This window comes from Pholcus phalangioides, unplaced genomic scaffold, assembly GCF_987345545.1.
Source record: "Pholcus phalangioides strain wild (caught in Gottingen) unplaced genomic scaffold, Ppha-v1.0 ptg000012l_1, whole genome shotgun sequence".
Taxonomy (NCBI): domain Eukaryota; kingdom Metazoa; phylum Arthropoda; class Arachnida; order Araneae; family Pholcidae; genus Pholcus; species Pholcus phalangioides.
The window spans coordinates 24,477,475-24,501,710 of NW_028301605.1; the positions used below are offsets into that span (position 1 = coordinate 24,477,475).

General features: G+C 37.4%; 1 protein-coding gene and 1 long non-coding RNA gene across 4 annotated transcripts in view; one reads left to right on the plus strand and one right to left on the minus strand.

Annotated features, from left to right (window-relative positions):
* The window catches only part of LOC149079894 (potassium/sodium hyperpolarization-activated cyclic nucleotide-gated channel 3-like), a 400,253-nt gene that overhangs the window by 213,453 nt on the left and 162,564 nt on the right, over positions 1-24,236 (minus strand). The gene's annotated exons all lie outside the window — the stretch shown is intronic.
* The window catches only part of LOC149079895 (uncharacterized), a 226,263-nt gene that overhangs the window by 155,632 nt on the left and 46,395 nt on the right, over positions 1-24,236 (plus strand). For both annotated transcript variants that reach the window (XR_016193702.1, XR_016193703.1), the window contains one exon: positions 1,012-1,228. This is a non-coding gene — a long non-coding RNA (uncharacterized LOC149079895). The remainder of the gene's footprint in view (positions 1-1,011; positions 1,229-24,236) is intronic.

The following is a 24,236-nucleotide window of genomic DNA, read 5'->3' on the forward strand; positions in this document are numbered from 1 at the left end:
GTGCACCAAACAAACTGCGTGCGCTTTGTGTGCTAATCTATAGTGTTGTTTGGGAAGTTGGCACTGTCTTATACCGAGTGCATAGCAAACAGGGGTGTATGCCATTTTACTAACGAACCGTTCATTTTAGAGGCATACTCCTAAACAGAAAAAAGTTTCCAAAAAACGCGTATCACCCAGATATGTTACTCATGTTTCAAGGGGCCTTATAGCTATTAAAATAAAAAATAATAACATTTTTATACAGCCCCAGTGTTCTCCAAAATCCAATTGGAAAGTTGTTACCCTGTCTGTCCTGGTGATAACAAAATAAAATTCATTGTTTCTAAGTACATTATTCACTGAGATATTCGAATTCATAAAACGGAGGAAAATATGAGAAAAAACGGCTCTAAATGCAAAAAAAAAAAAAAAAAAAAAAACCGTTTTACCCGCATTTAACGCTGTTTTTTCCCAAATTTCCTCCATTTTCCAAATTGGAATATCTCAGTGAATATTTCACTCGAAAGCATGGATTTTTTTTATTGGCATCAGGAGTGACCGGGCAACAATTATCTAACTGGATTTTGTAGCAAACGAGGACTGTATAAAAAGGTAAGTTTTTTAATAACTACGCAACCCTTTGAAACATGAATAACATATCTGAGTACTACGCGTTATTTGAACGATTTTTCTCATTGGGAATATACCTCTAGAGAAGCGGTTATCAACCATTTTTGCTCGCGGAGCCCTTTTTTAATTATTCATCGAAGTTACATTTATTTTTACTATTTAAACATATTTGTGATTATTTTTTTTAAATCTTACTGTTTTTTTTATTTTCCTCGAGTGGCCGAGGAGCCCCTGGAGAGTTCACAAGGAGCCCAAAGGGCTCCGCAGAGCACCGGTTGAGAACCGCTGCTCTAGAGTCAACGGTTCGTCAATAAAATGCCATACTCCCTGTTTGCCATGCATTCTGTATATTTCCAATTGTGAGTGAAATGTAACGGTAGATTATTTGTATTCTTTAAGGTATGTTGTCACATCTGTGGCTGGATTTTTCAACCCTGGAGCATTGCAGAAATAAGGAAAGCATATCATTGCAGAAAAATAAAAGTTGAAGACGTTATATCGGAAAGATTAGCTGCGCAGTTGTTCGAACCTTAATCTGATACTTCAGGCCACTTTGCTTAGAAAAAAAAGGATAAATCTCATGCCACGGAATATATCAGTGTCCATTCTAGCACATGTAAGATAACATTATTACAGTTTTTAAATTTTACTACTTGTTAGAATTTATGTATCACATTTCATACTAACATTTGGCTGCCAGTAAAAGCCAGTTGGTTTCATTATTTTATTTTTGTGTCATCATTTTTTGTTTTTCCGTGCTTTTATGAATGTAACATATTGAATCTCGAAAAATTTCAAATGATATTATTATCTCGATTAGGCCATATTCCAATTCACGCCAGAAAAATGGCAATAGTGCAATCTGTAAAGAAATCACGCTAAAATAACCATCTTGTCAATTAAATATGTTCATTATTTAAGGGAAAGCATTTCCATGTCTTTCATGTCCGTTCCTATGAAAACCGATGCTAATCGTACTACTGTGTGTGTATAATTTTCAAATTATTGAAGTTTCTTTTTTTCTGTGATTTTCAGACCACCTAGTACATAGAATAGTTATATAGGATAACCTAAAATGGAACATACATAGTGAAAAAGGGATTAAAAAAACTCAGAATGTACTTAGGAGTCCTTTATAAACTTAAATAAATAGTTGATAATAACCTCCTGAAAGATATCTTCTATGCATGGGTTTCTTCAAATATAACATGGAATATGTGTCTGGGGAGGAGCGTATTACGAAAACATACACAACTTAGACAATCTGTATAATAAATTAAGAGAAGTAATAAATGTTCCGAGATAAATAATAAAAGAATGCAGTGCCACATATTGGCACTGAGACACAATTGCATGCACAGAATTTATAAATTTATCATCAAAAACGAAGAATGGTTAGTAAAAAATGAAAATAGAACATCGAATATAGGTATAGAAATATTTATCCTAAAAGTAACAAAACATAATTTCAAAAAAGTTTTTGTTACACCGCACCAAAAATAATGAACTTCATCTACTAGAGTAGATGTATGTCTAGTAATTACACAAATAGTAATAAAAATACAGATTACAATATATTTAATATGATCAAAAACACAGATATTAATGCAGTACTTTGAAATAAATTATTGCACACCAATGCATACTAATTATATATATATATATATATATATATATACCGTGGAACTTCGGTTAACGAGCTTAATTCGTTTTATCATAGTGCTCGTTATCCAAATCGCTCGTCATGCGAATCAAACTTCCTCATAGGATATAATGTAAAATTTGATAATTCGTTCCACAATTATTCTCATCCACAGGAGAATGACCATTAAAAGGTCATTCATTCATTCAATAATGCAACATAATAATAATATAATAAATAATACAATAACATATTTAAATAATAATAATGCTATAAATAAATATACAATACGATAATGTTTACAAATTAAATTATTCTAAACGACCGAACAGAAGAGGAGGAGGACTACCGTTTAGGACGCCATACGCACTGCACTCACTGTCTGTAAACTAATTTATGTGACTAAATGAAACCCAATCTATAACACTTGCTTTTGCCTCTGTTTTTTTTTTCCTAAATGGGAGATCGCACTATCCTTTATTGTTCGCACTGTTACAGCTTTATTTTGGGTGATCTACAAATTTTTGCACAGATTTCCACGTTCTATCTCATTTGAAGAGTGAGGGACATTTCATTTCTCTCTTCGTCTTCCTCAGACGAGATCATAATAATCTCTTGCGTTAATCATAATAAGTGAGATCTTGATAATCTCTACGTGCATAAGCTCTTGCTGTTGCGCGCAATGGAGATCCATCAGTTCGTCTCCAGATATGATCATGTTCCTCCAATTGTTCTTGAATGTCGGGCTCATACACCTCCAGTATCATAGTCTTCCCCAAGTATACAATCTTCCAAGAAATGGTGGCCCTTGTTCATGAGCTAGCCCCTCAAAGTCACGATCAATAAAGCAATCAGCCCAAAGTTTTCTCCGCCGAATGAAAAGCCGAACTTTAAAAAACTTCAAGCATACATACGTGTGGTTACAATGCTACATCTAGTTTCATATCGTAAACAGTCACGTTCATAGGGGGTGTTCATTTTTCGAGTTCGGAACGCTGACCGAAGACTGTAGGTAAGTTCATTACCTACAATTTCACAGCACGAGTCTGGACGAAAGTGAAAAGCCATCACCTCAGTTATAGTAACGTGAAAATAAATAAAGCCAAGCTCGTTAACTGAAGTTCCACTGTATCCTAAAATGCATCTAATGAAGAAAAGAGCTATTGCTGAAGAAGAAAATCATATAATAAAAATCATATAGGCTCCTGCTGGAAGGGCCATAAAGTCCCTTGGGGTCACATAGTGCATGTAATATATGTGCGTGCTTTTTTGTTTTTTTTTGTCGTTGTCTTCGTGTAACTTATGTTTGTGTATTTGTATATTATATTATTAAGATTTAACGGTCCTATTAGTTTTAAAGCCGTTGTGAGTGGTTCTATCTATCTATCTACAGCTTAGAGCTGATTACAGCTATGTTTCTCAACTTGTTACCGGCATTTTATCCCCGACACTAGAGTGATGATCGAAGAACTTGGCAATTTTTAAAGTACGAAATTTAGCGATGGCGGATGAATACACAGTAAACGGAAATTTGGATTCATTTTTGATAGAGGAGCATATATAAGCATGGTATAAAAATTTTAGTCAACCATCTCCATCGTCGATATGATACGTAATCCTAGAGTTATCTTAGAGAACGGTATTCCTTTTCCCTTCAGATCACCGTAGAAGAAACCATCCACACGTGCAGAGTTTTCACACGTGGATTACTTCAGATTAGATCACTCAACGAAAACGATGATTGGCTGATCAAAGTTCTCGGATGAGAGTGACATCACTATTCACCGTGGTGTGAAATTTATGAAATCATACACTGAAGTAACGTACGCTCATTAGAGACGCGTCTCTCTTTGACAGTATATATATGTGGCCTATATCTTCTTCAATATGTTCGTATATTTATCAATTTATCGACATTTAGCATAAAAACATTGCAATTCCGAAGATGACCATCTGATTGGAGAAAGATGACCAGCTTTTCAGATGAGCGGACATGGGAGATTGTAGTATTTTGGAAATGACACTTATTAATTCGAAAATTTGGTCATATTGTCCGTGATTTAAAACGATATTCGTTAATGACATAAAGATCACCGGCTTTAATTTGCGCAAGCGTTGTTTAACACTTTAAATCCAAAACATTGGTTTAATTCAATAATTACGTATGTATATTAATCATATTATTTAACAATAATTTTCATTAAACACTATAAAAAATAGTTAAAATGATAAAATCTTTAATTATTTACATTATTGCATGATAAAGATATTGCGATGCGTGAAACATGAAAAATATGATATAATTCTTAGCTGAGGACGATGCAGTACGAGAAAAATAGTTACAATTATGAGTATTAGATGGCGTTAAAGTTTTCACTTCACTTGCCATCGATTTTACGCGGATACCATCCATTGCTTCGTCCAAGGAAAGTTATAAGGTTTTATCGAGTTTACAAAGAGACATTCAGAAAAGGGTCCAGCTGGTTACGAAAACTTTAATTTCTTTCGTTGGTTGCTTTTTTTGACTGGGAATGAGCCATGAATAGTGTCCAGAAAATTCACCGCCATGCAACTCGCCGCTAGGAAAATTCACCGACCAGCAATTCATCGACGAAAAATTCACCATAACACCAAACATGGCTCCCGCTCAACGGAAAATTCACCGACCAACAGTTCAACACGAAGCTACAGAGTCCGTGAGCGTGTGAGCGAGAGAAATAGTGAGTGAGCTACTGAGTCCGTGAACGAGTGAGTGAGTGATTTGAGTGATCTTGATTTGAGCAAGAACGAACTTACGGACGAAGTGAGTGAGCAGGTGAGTGAGGGAGTGATCCTGGGAGCTACCGAGTCCGTGAGCGAGCGAGTAAGTGAGAGATCGAACGAGCTATTGAGTCTGTGAGTGCCTGGGTGAGCGAACGAGCTACCGAGTCCGTGAGTGCCTGGGTGAGCGAACGAGCTACCGAGTCCGTGAGTGCCTGGGTGAGCGAACGAGCTACCGAGTCCGTGAGCTCACTCACTCACTCTCTCGCTCACGAACTCGGTAGCTTCATGACTGTTGTCGGTGAATTGTTGGTCGGTGAACTTTCCGTCGATGAATTGCTGGCTGGTGAATTTTTCTAGCGGTGAACAAAAAATAATTTAATTGTTGTCGGTGAATTTTCCTTAAACCGCCATAAATGAATCCAAGTTCTGACTCCAATTTTTTCGTGAATCCCTTATTGCTATTGGTTTGAGTATCCATCGGCCATTTCATGTCAATCCCATAAGCCAAGGATGACCACCCCTCGGCATGCCATGGTATCAGGAGTGGCACGCGAACGATTTCCAAAAATTAAAGAAATTCTATTAAATTGTTTTTTCAATCTCTCAAAAACCTTCTAACTTTCAAATCTCACTTATAATTGATGGTCCTGTAGGCCGTCAAACCTATATTTAGTATGGTAAGCATTTCTGAAACAATAGTTATGTGATTACTTTCAATTCATTACGTTTCTGTTCAGTTTTTCATCTTTTCGCATAGTTACTGGACGTCCCATGCGAACAAGATTCGGGATCGTCCACATGGAGAAGTCATGCATTTTATATTTGCATATGCATGGATTTTCTTCGGGAAGGAAGGGCGGAGATGAGAACTCTTAAAAAAGTTATTGGGGGGGGGGGGGGGAACAGCAACCCTGAGTCTTCAGGTTTTGGTGTCCATGTCCAACATGGTGTAGGAAAAATTAACTTTTCTACCGATATACGTATGCACACAATCTGCATTGAATATTCGAATTTGTGACCCAAAATTAAAAACGATTCACAGCACTCAAAAAAGAATGGCAAACTCCCCCCCCCCCATTTTTCAGAAATAAGAGGATAGTGGAACCATATCTTGCAAGATTATAGGAAATGCTTGTGTCTTATAAAGACCGGAGAAGACCCGGACCTACATATTAAAATTAGAGTGGCACGCGCATCGAAAATAGTCTTGACTGTGACACGGGTTGGAAATAGGTTGGCCACCCCTGTCATAAGCTATGAGGTCGACTTGAAATGACAATAAAACACACATTACATGAAAACACTACAGCTATGATATCTCTAGTTTTCAGATTTTGATTTCTTTTTTTTTTAACAATTAGGTCGAGATTACACTATAAAAGTTTGATAAAAGATATTTTACAAAACTTAAGAACAACCAATGAGCCTATTGTTTACGTTTGCTCGATTATAACGGATATTGTTATTTGTTGCAATTTTTAAGTTTTGTAAAAATTATTTTATAAAACTTGAAATATGCAACCAATGAGCGCATCGGTGGCATTGGAACAAATGTAACCAATAAACTTATTGGTTGCATTTTCTTCTCAAGTTCTATAAAATTACTTTTCTTAAAATTTTACAGTGTAATTTCGGCCTCAGAAAAAAAAAAAAAAGATTCTGGTCAAATATATTCTCTTCCCAGATTTTTGAACATGTTTATGGTTTACGAACGCTACATAATGCTTGAATTTTCTCGTCTAAAATCAGTAAAATCATTAAAATTTCTGTCATTACTGATGCTATGTCCCTGAAATTACTCAATTTAAGTTTTTAAAAGAATTATCCACTCGTTAAAATGTATTGATGGGAAATTTTAAGAATGTAATATCAATTTCTTCTTTCATTTCCATATTATAATCAGATCCTGATAACATTCAATTAAATTTTATTACCTCTTGAGCGAAAGTTCCCGTATGTTACTTGGTATGAATACGGATGTTTATATTTTTTAATTTTTCTTTTATACATGGAGTTCTCTGGAAACCCTCTTACGCTATATCCAATTAACGTAATGGATTCTCAACTCCATTTTAATATCGTAATCAATCATCTCTCTCTGGGCATTTTACCGCAATTCCACAGTCAATTTCTGTGAAGAGTACCAGAAGGTTCGAGTCATTCAGAGACATCTTGTAAGACATTATTATCACTATACCAAAAAAAAAATATAGGAAAAATATGATATCGAATTGATTTCTCAGGCTAATGTCGATGTTCATGGACATGGGGGAATATAGATTGTGTTTTGCGTAATTTCAGTGTTTCGTGACTCGATTTAACCTAAAAATTCGATGAATTATTATTTTTTAACGTCTTCAAAAATTAAAATTATATTACAATTTCGTCAGCGTTGATTTAAGTTTCATAGTTTTATACCGATAATTATCATAATTTCAGGCCAGTGTTCTGGACCCTCATAGCTAGGATGCAGGCTCGAAATCCGGTGGCGGCACAGTGGTAGTTGGAGGAAGTTCGCTTTCCCACATTTGGTTGGTTTTGCAACAATGAGGCAAAAATTTTAGCTGATCTCCAATGTAGAAAAATGTCTTCACAGACAGCAGATATACGTTCAATAAAGCGCAAGCTTTAAAACTGAATGTGCTGAACTTGGAGATATGAATTTGTAATTAAATTTCTAGTTATAACTTAAATCGTGTCCATGTTTCTAGGGAATTTGACAATTCCTATCGACAAAACATTCATCGATTTTCTATAAGGGACTGTGAAGTTTGACCGCAGATAATAACCACAAAATACTCCTCCTCAAGTACCAATAAAATCTTATCAAAGAGGTTTTTCTCTCCCCCAGGCTATTTCTTAATTGACATTAAAAAAAATTCAAAATGTTCTCAAGAATTTTGTGGAAGAAAAAATAAATACTTGTACGAGTACTTATCTTCGAAAATTTGGATAAAAATGATCTCGAAAATGCTTATCTAAATATTTATCAGTTAAAAAGATACTGGCAATAATTTTTCGCTTCAAGGAAGAGAAAAATCACAAATTTTTTTCTAAATATCGTTTTTTAACAAAAGATACGAGAATTTTCTTACGCTTTTATTTTTCTAAAATGAAATTACATGTTAAAATATATCTAAGCAATATAATGGTGAAATTTACGTTGCTTCCTCAGGCGAAAAACTCCACAGCTACTTTAGTTGGACTCTTCCCCTTCCCCCTTCTTGTTAAAGAGATCCAAATTCCTATTTTTCCTTTACTTTTTGGTTCCTCCCGTCCTTCTATCACAAATTGCTTTCGTGCATGTGTTAAACTCAATACAACCACACCATTTCTAAACTTAGTCTTAGAAATCCCTTGAGGCAGGAAAATCTTTCAAGGAAAATTTCAAGAACTGAATCCTTATTTTTTCATTATTTTTCCTCCCTATTTCTCCCGAAGAAGTTGCTCCGTTTTCTATTTCTGGGGGAAAAAGCTTAAGGATTTTAAATTTCGGTTGAGGAAGGCAAAAAAAAAAGGATAATATACGAAAATAGATTATATACATGTTTAGAATTTACATCCGCTTTGTATAATAGAAAAGAGCCAGCTTAAGCTGTAGCGATATCTACATCGGGGATGTTTCAATAATGTTTTCAAACTTCATTTTCAACCTAAAGATGCAATTAGTTTTGAAATTTTGCAGGACGTTAGACGAAAGTTAAGATGCAATGTGTTTAAAACTACCCACAACTTGTTGCATGTTTTTACCTTTTTATTGAATAATAGCAAAAATCCCTGAACTTTGAGGTACTTGGGGCATTGAAGGAGAAGGCAAATCACACACATTGTAAAGGGATAGACGTGTTTGGAACAAGGTGCTAGGGAACCACGATGACTGAAAGAAAAATTCCGAAATTGTTGGAGCCGAGGAGACATGTTGCTGGAGAGTGTTTTTTTCCGGATATGACTGACTAAGGCTACGAACATAGTGCACGCTGCACGCTGGTTTCCGATTCTTCGAGTCAATGCCGTTACGGATGTAAAAGACCTGGAATTCAAATTTTTAACCACTCAGCGACACAGCAGACTTACAGAATCGGAAACCAGCAAGCACTATTTTCGTAAGCTTCTACCAAGCAGTTTTTGCAGGCCTAAATCCCGATGGATTTTAGAGATATCATTGGTTTGAAAATAGCGTTCATTCCTTCCGAAATTCGATCAAAGTATTAGAGATTTGAAACAATGTTCTAGCTAGCGTCGACAATAGGCAACACCTGACTTCTACCGCGCAAATGTTGCAAAAAATGTAGACATATAATGGTGAACAAGGTAAAACTTAGTACAAGGAAAAATAGTTATAGTTGTGAGTATAGGTGACGATAAACTTATCGCTTTTCTTGCCATCGTTATTTTTGGTATAATGTCATCTTTCTTTTTCCAGGAAATGTTCTACTTGTCACATCGAGTTCACAAAATAACTCTAACTTGTTTCGAACCCACGAAAACTATTATTCCATTAGTTAATTGCTCTTCCAAATGGGATCAGTCATTTCATGCCAATCTTATGAATTCGGATCTATTTTTCTTTTGAAACAATTGGAAAACATTATTTTTTGCTTCAATATAATGTGATTCTCATTCCAGATGCTTAAACGCATTTTCCCAGGCACTAAATAATGCTTAAATTTTCTCGTCAAAAATCAGTGAAATCATAAAAATTTCTGTCATTACTGATGCCGTCGCCCTAGAATCCTTCAATTTAAGTTTTTAAAAAGAAAATTATCCGCTTTCTAAAATATGCACGTAAAATTTTAGGAATTTGATATCAATTTCTTCTTCAATTTCCATGTTGTAATCGGATCATTCCCGAATCCTGATAACATTCAATTAAATTTTATTACCTCTTGATGGAAAGTACCCGTATGTTACTCGGTATGATTACTTCGGATGAATACGGATGTTCAAATGTGTACATATATATACGTTTTTTGTACATGGGGTTACCCGGAAACCCTCTTAGGTTGTATCCAATTAACGTAATGGATTCCCAACTCCATTTTATTATCGTAATCAAACATCATCTGGGCATTTTACCGTAATTCCAGTCATTTTCTGTGAAAGGTACCAGAAGTTTCGAGTAATACGGAGACATCTCGAAAGCTATTATTTTCATTACAGCAACGAAAGTGATGGCAAAAATATGCTATCGAATTTCAGGCTAATGTCGAAGTTCATGGACATGGGCATGCAGGTCTTACATTGATGGTTTGTGTAATTTCATTGATTCGCGGCTCGATGTAGCCTAATATAATTCGATTAATTATTTGTTTTAACTCTTGAAAATAAACGATTATTTTACCAACTTAGCGAGGGATAATTTGAGTTTTATACCGATAATTATCATAAGGGCTACGCTAATTATTCCTCATAATCGATTCTGTGATACAGATACCATTTGTATTTTTTAAAGGAAATAAAACTGACGCGCGCAGTGGCTGGTGTGACCACGTGGGCATCGTGCTGGACCCTCATCGCGTGGATCCAGCTTCACACCCCGTTGGAGGAAAATTGGTGGTCGGCTTAAGCCGGTTTTCTCCTGTGTCTTCCGTCTTCGAGGAGCAAATGTAAACAGATCTCACATTAAAGAGCCTTTCCACAGCAACCATGTATCCAGAGGAGAGGGGGGGGGGGGTGAGAGGGGTGATCTCTCCTCCCAAGAACAGAATAAAAAGGAGCAAATTTGTCTGTCTCGTAAAATACGGGTTTATCAGTCAGTGCACCTACACTATAACTCGCTTTTCCGACACATCGCCTTCATTCGTAGCTGTGTGCGAAGATGTCTACCTTCGCTCCATTCGAAGCTGAAGGTATCTGCCTTCACAGCTCAAGATATCTGCTAGGCTATATTCGCAGCTGAATTTATTTGCCTCTGCTCTACTTTAGCGCACACCAACTCCAGTTATATATATTGCCATACGGCAATTTCCAATCAGTGGAGTTGGGTGGGAAATGGATGTTCCATCCATCGGTGGTCGCGTCAGGCTCGGTAGGTAAAGAACTTGCTTCTGAAGTTCTATGCCCGGATTCGAACCCACGAACCTTGATGGCACTCCCTATAGCGGAAAGACGAGCAATTTGCCACTGCGCTACCCGAGCGTTTTCTCTGCTGTACTAGCAGCCGAAAACAGCATGTTCGTTAGAAATTCCCTAGGATGCATATACGGGTAAGAATAGTAGTATTGGTCCCACATGGTGTCCAAGATCGTCTTACTCATTTTTTGCGCACTTGGTTTCTCCCATTCTTACATCTTCTATTCCCTTTTCAGATAAACGAGGTTCAGATTAGCAAGCGTTCTACAGTAGAGACACTGTTCAGACACGATACTGAGATAACATAAAAGTTCAAACATTTACCATCGTTACTTCTAAATACGACGGTAGATACGTGGCGGCGGCAGCAAGAAAATGGAAAAAAACGCAATTCTGACAATATAGACAAGTTAGGGCCACATTAAACTCAGAACACACATTCTCCGGCGTATACCAATCCGTTAGAAATTCCGTAGAGCGAGGGTGCTCAACCTTTAGGTGAACGTGGGCCACTTCATTGGTTTGAAAACGTGTCGTGGGCCACTTAAGCAATTTTATAATGCACCTTTTTTTCAGAAAATAAATGTTCCTTGAGGATCCGCTTATGGCAAGTCATATTCTCCGAGTGGAGTAAGTATCTCATATGTAAATGTGCCCCTGGACACTCGACTGATCTGGAGCTGTGTTGCTGGCCACTCAAGTGATCTGTAGATATGCCGCAGGTCACTCTAGTGACCTATAAATGGGCCCTGTGTTACTTAAGTGCTCTTGACCTGAGCCACGGGTCACTCAAGTGACCTGTAAATTTACTGCGGGTAGCTCAAGTGATTTGTAAATATGCCACAGGTTCCACAAGTGATCGTGAAATGTACAGTGAGCCACTTAAGTAATCTGGAAATGTACCGTGAACCACTTAAGTGATCTAGAAACGTGTCGCGGGTCCCTTAAGTGATCTGGAAATATGTCGCAGTCACTTGTGTATTCTATAAATTTGTAGCTCAGTTCATTATTATAAACTTATGTTTGAAGTTGTGGGCCACATCAGATGATTCTGAGGGCTACATATGGCCAGCGAAACATAGGTTGCTCATGCATGCCGTAGAAAATGTGTACGAAGTACATGTAGGGTTAAGTAGAAGTAAAGACTCTGTTAAAATATCTAAACTTGAGTGGCTATTTTTTCAGCCGAAATATCGCTGGTTTTTATCACTTTACCGCCAAAATATCGCCATTATTTATCATCAGTCCACCAATCCACGGCGACGTTTCGTTACCCGTTGTTTTCTCTCCAATTATAACTCAAATTCCCAGCAAACCTGAAAGAGTTGATAATTCCTATAGTGGAACCTCCCGTTAACGAACACTTCCCTGATCCCCGGTATCTTGGAATAGGCCTTTAATGTGTATAAGTCAGTAAAATCAGGCAGACTCTTAAGTTTTTTTTCCAAACACTAATTTATTAATTTTTGGTCATACACCAAGCATTTATTGTATTCAACTCAAGAGTTATATTCAATCCCAACCTCGTGTTGGTAAATCAATTACTCAATTAACTATTGTCCAGGAGGATGAATTCGTTAGCTTTGTTTGTTGATTTCCGTATGCAGAAAGCCAACGTTTACAAGACTGATGATGTTGTTATGAATGTTATCTTCTTCAAACTTATTTTAATTTAATTTTTATTGCATAATATGTATAGTGCGCGTATCGTTTAATGTAGAGAAGAAAGGTTATACAATTTTTTTCAGATTTTCCCACTTTATTTGGGAATTATGCATAATCGCCAGCAAAAGTCATAAATGTAGTAAAATTTATTCGAACTTTCTTTATCGAGACGATTGGTAATTATGCATAACCACCGGTGTATCACTTTTACGTACGAAACAACATATAACATTAAAATATGTAAGAACCGCGACTGAAGTCAAATGTCGTATAAATATGAAAGTTGTATAAACGAGATTCCACTTTATATTGTCCTGCCCATTAGCGGACAAAATTCTTGGTCCCTAGGTGTCCGTTATGTACAGATTCTACTGTATCAACAAAACATTCATCGATTTTCTATAATGAACTGTGAAGTTTGACCGCAGATAATAACCACGAAATACTCCTCCTCAAGTACCAATAAAATCTTATCAAAGAGGTTTTTCTCTCCCCCAGGCTATTTCTTAATTGACATTAAAAAAAATTCAAAATGTTCTCAAGAATTTTGTGGAAGAAAAAATAAATACTTGTACGAGTACTTATCTTCGAAAATTTGGATAAAAATGATCTCGAAAATGCTTATCTAAATATTTATCAGTTAAAAAGATACATTTTTGGAATAATTTTTCGCTTCAAGGAAAAGAAAAATCACAAATTTTTTTCTAAATATCGTTTTTTAACAAAAGATACGAGAATTTTCTTACGCTTTTATTTTTCTAAAATGAAATTACATGTTAAAATATATCTAAGCAATATAATGGTGGAATTTACGTTGCTTCCTCAGGCGAAAAACTCCACAGCTACTTTAGTTGGACTCTTCCCCTTCCCCCTCTTGTTAAAGAGATCCAAATTCTTATTTTCCCTTTACTTTTTGGTTCCTCCCGTCCTTCCATCACAAATTGCTTTCGTGCATGTGTTAAAACTCAATACAACCACACCATTTCTAAACTTAGTCTTAGAACTCCCTTGAGGCAGGAAAATCTTTCAAGGAAAATTTCAAGAACTGAATCCTTATTTTTTCATTATTTTTCCTCCCTATTTCTCCCGAAGAAGTTGCTCCGTTTTCTATTTCTGGGGGAAAAAGCTTAAGGATTTCAAATTTCCGAAGAGGACGGCAAAAAAAAAGTGGATAATATAAGAAAATAGGTGCTAGACATGCTTTACAATTTACATCTGCTTTGTATAATAGAAAAGAGCCAGCTTTCCAGCTGTACTGATATCTACATCGATGTTTCAATAATGTTTTCAAGATAACGCTGACTTATTTTAAACTTCATTTTCAACTTACAGCTACAGTTAGTTTTGAAATTTTATAGGACGTTAGATGAAAATCAAGACGCAATGCGTTCAAATCTATCCTCTTCTTCATGTTTTTACCACTTTATTGAAGACTAGCGAAAATGCGCGCAGCTGCCTGAACATTCTCCTAATACAGTCGGCGCCACTAAATCCGATATCGGAAGCCCCACTTTTCAGTACAGGACTGTACCGGAGTTTTTGGGCTTTCACAGTAGTCCCGTACACGGCTTCGTAAAGTAACCCTGAAAGTGAGAGGGAGAGAACATCCCGCCGACACACACACCGTTTGAGATCGAAAAAAATTTCCCTGTGTCACAGGATGTGACATTTCTCTTTCATGATGTGATTAAGGGATTGACGTATTTTGGCGATTTCTGAAATAGAAAAATGAACGTATCGCACAAATAAGTTGGTTGCAATTCTGAGGTCCATTGGAGAAAAAATGTTCACCATCCCTCCCATTTTGAGGGTAGAGTTGAGGGAACACCCTGTACATACAGAGCGATCATCTTTTCGATCATCGCAGAAGTATTTGATGTCCAGACTCGAGTCACATAAACCTCCCATTTAACAAGAACACCATAATATTCAAAGCCTAAAAAATAAAGTTCGTTCCAAAGTATGGAAACTCGAACACATAACGTTTTTCCCGTTACGATTTGAGCGTATTTTTCCAGTATTTTTTTAACTCACCTTTACGTTTTCAGCAGAGGTATATATGAACTAAGAGCGTACACATGCGAGCAGGACGCACGTCTCTCTCTCTCGTGTGTAATGGTTGTTATATATGTATGCGACTGTTTTTCTGAGTGTCTCGTTCGCAATACTAATACCACTTTATTTACTACACATATTTTTATCCTTGCAAACATACATACACATGCACGGAATTTCTACTTCATATTCCTTCCAAGTTTCAAGCAGATACTCGAATTCATATTTTATTTAGAAATTTTATGTTGAAAAAGACACGCAAAGATAGCTTAAGAAATGGTATCCTTATGTTCCAGACATCATCTCATCCTGCGTGTTTTTAATATTCAAGCAGAATTTTAAGATCTTTGCTCCTCTTCTGGGATGTTTACCAAGAAAAGAGCCATTTTTATCCGTATCGTAAGAAGGTCTTCATGTAGGATGTTTTACTACGTGGATTTTTTCCCCATAGAATAATGCTGAATATCTACGTATGTGCCGCAATAATGGATGGTTCTATAGATAATTTAATAAGTATCTAGATCCAGAGCACCCCCTGGATATGGGACCAGTGGGTGGTTGAGCGCGAGATTTGGGTGATTTACATTTCAGACAATGGTAAAACTTTTTATCCGATGGATAGTACAAAATCCTTTGTGGAAAATGATACAATCAATAATTTTGCAATAGTGTAGCATAAACGAAAAAGAGAAAATTATCCAAAGACCACCACTACTACTATGAACCATACATGCATCTCGTCCTCTTTTGGATTTCCGTGCCAGTTTTGGATCTACAGGTTGAAGAATACTGTAAAGTTAAGCTTATAGCATATCACTTGAACTGTAGATTCACGAGTAGCTGTTCGGGACGAATACTCTTAATATTTCCTAGTTTAGTACTTATTTACGCCAAAAAGCCAAGTATGATTGATTGAAACTTATTTGCCCACCCAGCCGATGATAACCTTCAACCATAGGTGGATAGAAGTGGTGGGGGGGAGGTGGTAAGGTTGGCCGTCCTCCCCTTATATCAATATATACCCGTTCTCAGAAAATTTGTATTATTCGCATTTGCGCCCTCCCCATTCGAACTGCCTGTATCAGCTTGTAGCCTCCACAGAAATTAACATTACGGAACACCTACGCATTGTTTTGCATAAGGACATCAAAATGTTGTTAGCGGGATCCTGTGTGGTAACTTTCAGTAAATTAGGAAATGGCAGTTCAGGGCTGAAATGATATGTTTAGAATGAACAGCGAAAGTTTACTTTGAAAACCAATTTTCGTAGCTCCGATGAAAAAAACGAACCGAAGATACTACTACTATTATTACTACTGCTGCTGCTGCTACTACTACTACTACTACCACCATTATAAACACTACATTCACTTCAAAGACATTCCTCTGGAGATTTATGACGAATTGGAACGTGTTTAATGTTTATACGCGTAGTCCAATGTATAGTTATGCAATAATAATGAAACGTGAGAGTTATGCATGGTTTTTGTGTTCGAGAAGTGCTGCCAACTCTCTTGCATATTAACAAAAGATTCATAAATTTTCGCGTTTATGCATGTGTCGTATTGAATGTTTGTCCACTCTCTGTTTAGAGCCTTTCAAATGAGATGTCTGCTCGCAAACTGAAAGACACTACAACTACTTTAACGTATATGCACCTCGCATACATTCCTCTGGGAAATTTCTAACAAATCTTCACATGTAGGAAAGGGTTATGTCAATGCGTGGCCGTAACGTATTCATATTGTCAGAGTTATGCTCGCTTTAGTTTTATACTGGTGCTGTGATCTGTCTACAGTACCTTCAAACTGAAGAGACACAGTAGAATCACATTAGAACAACCTAATAACTTGAAAGTATGATTGGTAAAATACAGAAATTTGGAAGCCAAATGCCATAACACAGCAGTAAATTCAAAATTCTTGGTAACACGGAAATGTTCGAGATGAATATTTCCGTAGTTTTAAAAAAAAAACCATTAAGTATATTGGATGCCCTCAAAAATTTTGAAACATGTGTGTTTCGTGTACCCTTAAAATACCCCAACAAATGTGCTCTTGCTTCCATCAAAGTTGCATTGTTTGATCGATGGAATCCTCGTAAATAATTTGGAAGGAGTCCTTGTCCTGTTAATTAAATTTGCCTGATTGCTACATTATGTATCTAAGTTTGTATGGTAATTTATAATGGATGTCAAACTTCTTTATTTCTTATGTTCTTGGAAGTCATCTCTTTAGCTGCCATCGACAGGTCGCTGCGAGAAATATAAATTAGAATTATTAGAAGCTGGTTTTTATCCCTTTCTATATCACCCAGTATTACTCGTTTGTGATTTATTAGTAGTATAATTATCTAATAATTTGCTACACACTTCGTATGAAAAAAAATATCAATCTAAATAATTAAATAATCTTTAATACTTCCGTGTTTGTAAAACAAGTTGCTTATCGAATTTTATTCTTTTTTTCCCCCATTCGAGGTAGTAGGACATCAATCATAACACTATGTACATTAACAAACCAGGCCCATTTCCCAATGATTTAGGACTAAAAAGGGTCGAAAATAACGATTTTACGTTAAACTTTGCGGTTCAACTGAGGAGAGCGAATTTCTGTTATTTTTGAGGCTTGAAAAAAGCAGGATCGTGTAAGTTTTAAGAAAGTAACACGATTAATTATCACATTTATGGATACATGGAAGTTTTACCCTAGTTAATTGATCCCACAAATCATGGTTACCCAAGGTTGGACACCCAAACCACACCGTTTCTGAATTTAGTTTTAGAACATCAACTCCGTGAGGCAGGAAAATCAATGCATCTGAGATATGTTTGAAACCAATATATCTTGTTCAATACAAATTTAGTTGTTTTGCTGCTCAATTTGTGAATGACCCGTGAATCCACTCTCAAACTTTGAAATCCCGGTCAATATTTGTCGTAATGGCAATGAAACTCTTGTACGATTTTAAATATATTTTGAAGAATGTAACAGGCAAGCTGTTAACAAGGATGAACAGTAACACTTTTATTCACGAGACACGTGAGATTTAAGTTGTATCGAGAGAAGAAGACATTCTCGAGGAGTTCGATTTTAACCTTCATCACGAAGGGTTGTGTGTTTCGCATGTTAATGCAAAATAAAGGAATGCTTCATGTTCGTCGCTTCCTATACACCTCACCAATCGTCACATTAGCACCCAACGTTTTTAAAATAGACGCGTGAGTGTTTTTAGCTAAGCGGACATCCTAATTAGGTACCGAGTGAGTGAAAATGGCATATTTAGTGAAATATCGAAAAGACGAACTCCGTCGCCTTGCCGAAGAGATGGGCGAATCTACCGAACCCGAGATGAAAGTGATAGAGCTAAAGAAACTTATTACGTCCAGTAAAGAATACGACGAGGTTTCCGCAAAAGGAGTGCTACAGACCCTCGTAGAAGAAAGAATTCGACGAGAAGAAGCAGAAGAAAGAATTCGACGAGAAGAAGCAGAATCTTCATGTTCGTCGCTTCGTATACACCTCACCAATCGTCACAAGAACTAAATTTTGAAACAATGACTATACGGACTAGGGCAAGAAATACAAAGGCCGCAACAGGCAAATTGTCTAACGAGGTGGCTGGAAAAAAGATGCCCGTAAAAAATGTATGTCAAATGTAACCAAAATCCAAGGTGAATCCAATCATAATGAAAGTTGTGAAAGACTAACATTTGAAAAATGGATTTGTCCATGTAAATATGCCATAATGAATATTTACCTCATTTAACACTAGAAGGGCCGGACTGTAAGTTATACCTAGAAAGGCCGCTGACAGTCATTTTGCCTGCTGCTTCTTTTTTAGTGGAATATCTTTAATCACACCAAATTTTAACAATAAAAAATAACAAGCATTATAATATTTCTACACACCGTGAATGAACCTCTGTTTCCCAGGAAGCTTTTAAAGCTGATGGTGTAATAAAGAGTTACGAAATGTCAAACTAAAACAAAAACCGAGCTTTCCAAGTCAACGATCAGACAGAATAAAAAAGTTTCCTCAACGTTGATAACCAGAGGCTAAGACCAGCTACACTATAGAAGTTTTAGAAAAAATTGTTTCACAAAACTTGAAAAATGCAACTAATAAGTGTATCGGTTACGTTCGAGTGTAAATGTAACCAATAGGCTTATTGGTTGCTTTTTTTTCAAGTTTTGTGAAAAATCTTTTATCAAACTTTTATAGTGTAATCTCTGCCAAAATAAGATATAGCGTTTTGATTGTGGATACATGAGCTTCTGCTGTCCATGCAAATAGACTTTTTAGATTGCCTAATAACATGATATAACAAATAACATTATTTTATTTATTTATTTATTATCGGTGTGTTACTCGTGAATGAACGCTGTGCTGTGTGTGTGCCATCAGTGAATGATAGAGAGTAAACCTAAACGCAAAATTATGCATCAACGCCAGCCGCAAGGAGAAAAATTACACAGTTTACATATAGCAATCAAAATGAATGTTGGCCGTTCTAGGTATAAACGTCGATATCTCCCGAAAAATATCTTCAATGTCTCTACATTTTCGTCCACAGAAACAAATATAGAATTCACGAAAAGTCACAAAAAGTTGAGTGTGCAAGTCTCATATACCGGTGTGCAAAATTAAGAGAATTTGCACATTTTGTCATACTAAGTGCACATTGTGCCCTATTCAGTACTTTCTGTGAAAAATACTGAACCAAAGGTACTAATAATGCCACCGAAGAAGCATGGAAATATTCAGTGTCGCGCACACGTGCGTGTGGGCGGAGCTGTGACCACGGAGGGGGATGATAAGGGCACGAGGCGTTTTCCATGATTCGTGTGCTCGTACCCCTCGGCAACACTCGCTGCGTTTCTCGCAAGAGTTTAGAAAATTTATAAGCTATCAGGTAAAATGAGTAGCCACGAATGTATGGATGACGAAATGAGATGGAGAATCGTCACGGGAGTGGAGGCAGGGCAATCACAAGTGCAGGTGGCTACAGAGCTTGATGCTACGCCCAGTGTCGTCTGCAATTTGTAGAAACAGTTTCAGAACACTGGATCCACATCGAGAAGACCTGCGTCGAAGAGCCACGTTGACCAATGAGGATCGTTATTTGGCACTTTCAGCGCGGCGCCACAGGACTGCTACAGCAACACATCGTGAGCTGCAGGCTGCCACTCCAACCGTGACCTACGATTACTTTTGAAGGTCACGCTCCAACTCGAGTTTCACGGTTTACTGTTGCCCGAAGGCTTCATGAGAAAGGGTTTTATGCCACCCGCTGTTTGCGTCTCGCTAACTGCAGCACACAAGAGAGCGCGTTTAGCATGGTGCAAACAACATCAGCCTTAGACCAGACTTCAATGGAGCACCGTGCTCTTCACAGATGAGTCGAGATTCAGCCTGGACACTGATTCTGGGGAAAGCCTGGTACCCGATACCATCCCTCGCACATCAGAGAAATGGACCACTATGGTGGTGGAGGGCAGACATCATGTTGGACGGCCTCACACCCCCTTCCATGTGTTTGGCAGAGGATCCGTGACTGCTAGGAGGTATAGAGAAGAGATCTTAGAGCCCTATGTTTGACTTTTCAGGGGCGCAGTTGGCCCTCGGTTCCTGTTCATGGACGACAGCGCTCGTCTACATCGGGCTCACCTGGTCAACGATTATCTGGAAAGTGAGGATATTCGTCGTATGAATTGACCAGCCAGATCTTCTGACCTAAACCGTATAGAACATGTCTAGGACGCTCTTGGGAGGGCAATTGCATCTCGTCATCCCCCTCCGAGAACCATCTCAGAACTGAAAACTGCGTTGCTGCTGGAGTGGGAACGATTGCCACAGGGACTCCTCAACTGCCTCGTGTCCAGTATTCCGTCACGCTGTGCGACCTGTCTGACTATGAGATGGGACCATACCGCATATTAGACTCATTTTCGGTTCGATCACGCAGCGTGGATTTTGGACCTTCCCGCAATCATGCGTGCGTACTATGACTTTTGTATGGTACATCACTTTCTCTATTATAAACTGTGTATTCGTACCAAATTTCATTAAAATCTGCCCACTAGTTTTTTAGAAATTTGACATGATGTGCTAATTCACGTAATTTTGCACACGAGTGTATTGTCAAGATTATAGAATTTTCAAAATAAAAAGAAACAGTCGAAATGACTGGTCTTTTTAGTGTTGAAACGTTCTTTCAATTAAAAGATTTGTGTAGGACCAACAGTTAAGAAGAAAATAGCCTTGGTAAAGACTTTCGGAACAAGAAACAAAATTGATTCTATATGGAGAATATGATTTACACACCAATTTTTCATGCGTGCGAACTCAATAATCAAGAAAGTTTGAAACTGCTGGAAAAATACTAAAAAGAAAGAAAAATTGATCCAGACTTTTTATTGCCCAAACTAAAAGTTTCTCGGCGACGAAAAAAAAACCACTCAATTTCTTTACATCAAAAGGATTTGGAACAAGAAATTCCCGAACACGGATTGATGACCGGGAATTTTCAACCATTGACCTAACATTTGACCTTATGAAACTTGATAACAGAAGAAAAATTCAAAGAAATTAAGGAACTTTCTTGTACGAGGCAGAAACAAAAATTCTAGCCATTTTCCTTGTTGGTAATAGTCCCGGGAATGAGCGAAGAACGTGATTTCACGGCAAACAAAGTCAGCATCACACGGTATTTTTCAATCAATATAAATGGCCATTTCCCTCGTTTTGTACCTACAGTATTTTCCCGTTTCTCCTTTCTTTTCCTGTCCGAGCATTAGTAATGGTTCCACTCGCACCGGGAAAATTTTCAAAGTAAAGCCCTTTTATATAACGCGACTACGGGAATGACTGTCGATCACGTCCACGTTTCAGTTGCTGTGGAGAAGGGAGAAAGGCTCCACATAATAGCTTGACGTGTTACTCGAGAAAATACATCAGTAACACGTGGACGGAACAAATTTGGGAGAAATCTGGAAAAATAGCTTTCTCGTTCTCGTCTTGCCGTGCAAGTTAGCTGAAGTAAATCGGAAGATGAAAGAAAGGAACTGCTTTTTGCATCTAATGATCTCAAAAACTCACAACATGCTGTTACGATGATAATATAGGTATTGGGATTTCAAATTCCAGATGATGTACCATAACTTCACGATTTCGAGAAACTAATGGGTTAGTTATACAGGTTAACCACAAAATAAATTCAGTAGAAGTTTATTTTTTCCCAGTTTACAACCGGGGGAAAAATTGTCGTTATAACGGACTCCTCGTTACAAATGAATTTTAGTTTTTTTGGCACTGTAAATGATATGAATGGGGATAAAACACAAACTACAGTGGATCTCAATTATAATGTTCCCACTTAGAACGTTTTCCCGTTCCGCTTAGAACATTTTCCCCTTATTTTCATGGCCCCAACTCTTCCAATGATTTTCCGTTTCAAGCGTTTTCCCGCTTGCAACGTTTTTTTACGGTGCTTTTTCTTTTTTAAATTGTACAAGTGGGATCGACTGTAGATAAATTTACTTCCCTTTTTCTTCTTTCTTTTGCAATATTTCTGCTGCAATATGCATCTAGAGTTAGTTGCTCGTGTTACACATTGTAGCTATGCACAGTGTAGATTGTATGACAAAATTTTAACTTTGTGGAATGCAGCAGTTTCTGCTACTGTTTGCCCTGTGTCCACTTTTGGAAGATTCCAAGACAGAAGGGGGGAGGAGAGATCAGAACTAGAAGTCGTGCCCCACCTGCCCAACCAACACACCTACAGACAAAAAGCTAAAATGCTATGCCTTTTCCACCTCATAGATAACAAGAAGATAAGATATAACATGCGATCTTCTTATCCACGGGGAAGTACTGACATTCCCCGTTTATGAACGTACGCAGGACCTACCTTTGAGAGGGATCACAGTTTTAGAAGAGAGAAGAGAGAGGACACAGGGTAAATTTTCTGCAAAAGACTTACTGGCCTTGAAAGAAGTAATTTTAAATGAACAAAAATTGAGTATCAATTTCAACGGCTTTCCCCCGATTAAATCGCACGTCATTTGGTAATACAGTTGACGTGTAATATATATATATATATGAACTGAAGAGCCAAAAAAACTGGTACAGTTATGCATATGGAAATAAAGAGATATGGAACCAATCAGAGTACGGCGCTGCGGTCGGCAACGCCTATATGACACAACAAGTGTCTGGCATGTATTTATTTTAAAGAAACTTTACATTGACGCTTTTCATCATTTTTCAAATATACAAACTGTACTAACGTTGTGAAATGTCAATATAGTTGTTGCCCCGCACAAAGGGGTACCTCGCTAAATCGGATATTGTGTGCTGAAATCGTTGATATCCGATTAAGCGGGCCGACTGTATCTGCCGGGCCAAAAGAGACTTGTACATTTATAGCACCAAAACATAGAAAAAAATTATTATTTACTTCCTGAAATCTTATATGCATACTAAAATTACATGTTAGTAAATTTCGTATTGAAGTAATACACGTTTTCCTGTAAATTGTCTCTAATTGATTTCTTTTGGTCTCTAAAGCTCCGTTTCCATTGGAAATGGAAAATCTGGTTTCCTTCGCTCCGCAATAGGGAAAAATCGGAAAGGATTATGGGAAAAGGGTATGCACCGAAAAAATCCCCATAGAGAGAAGAGGGTGTTAATATTTCCTCCTCTTTCCAAACGAGGGAAAGGAAGTCGTCAAGCGGGTGCCAGAACTCTCAATGCTACTACAACATTTCTTTCTTTCTTTCAAACCGAACACAACTCAAGTACAACGAAGTGGACAATTTACTACCTAATGAGTTGTGCAAGCGTATGTACCTAACAGTGTTAGTGCGTATCTAGTTGCGTCTGATATTTCAGTGCTGTTTATATTTCAGAAGTTAAGTGAGTGAAGTGTAGTGATTGAATATTTGAACCGTTTGTAGGCCCGTTGCTGTCTGTGGCGAAACCTTTTAACGGAGAGATCGGTTCGCATTCGCGTCTCGAAGTTAGGAACCATAGAAAACCAACTTTAGCCGACCAACACTCTGGCGTCAGTGGAGTTTGAACCCGTGACCTCACGATGCGAGTCCGTCACTATGACCACTCGACCACCACAACGGCACTACCACAATATTGCTCATGTAAACGGGGCTGAAGTATTATTTTTACATTAGACTGAGCATAACTATGTAACTTCATCCAAACTTCTCATTCCGACCATCTTCTCCAGCGATAGCTTATCGCAATAATCTAAAAATGCCCCCCCCCCCTCGAAGCTATGCTGTTGATTGGTTTGGATTTCTCGTGTGAGAAAAAATGGCAACAAATTCATTTTTCGGTGGTAATGGTCTTTCCGTGAATGCTACTTACCCGATTTAATAATTTTCCCTTGAATACGTTTCCGCTTGAT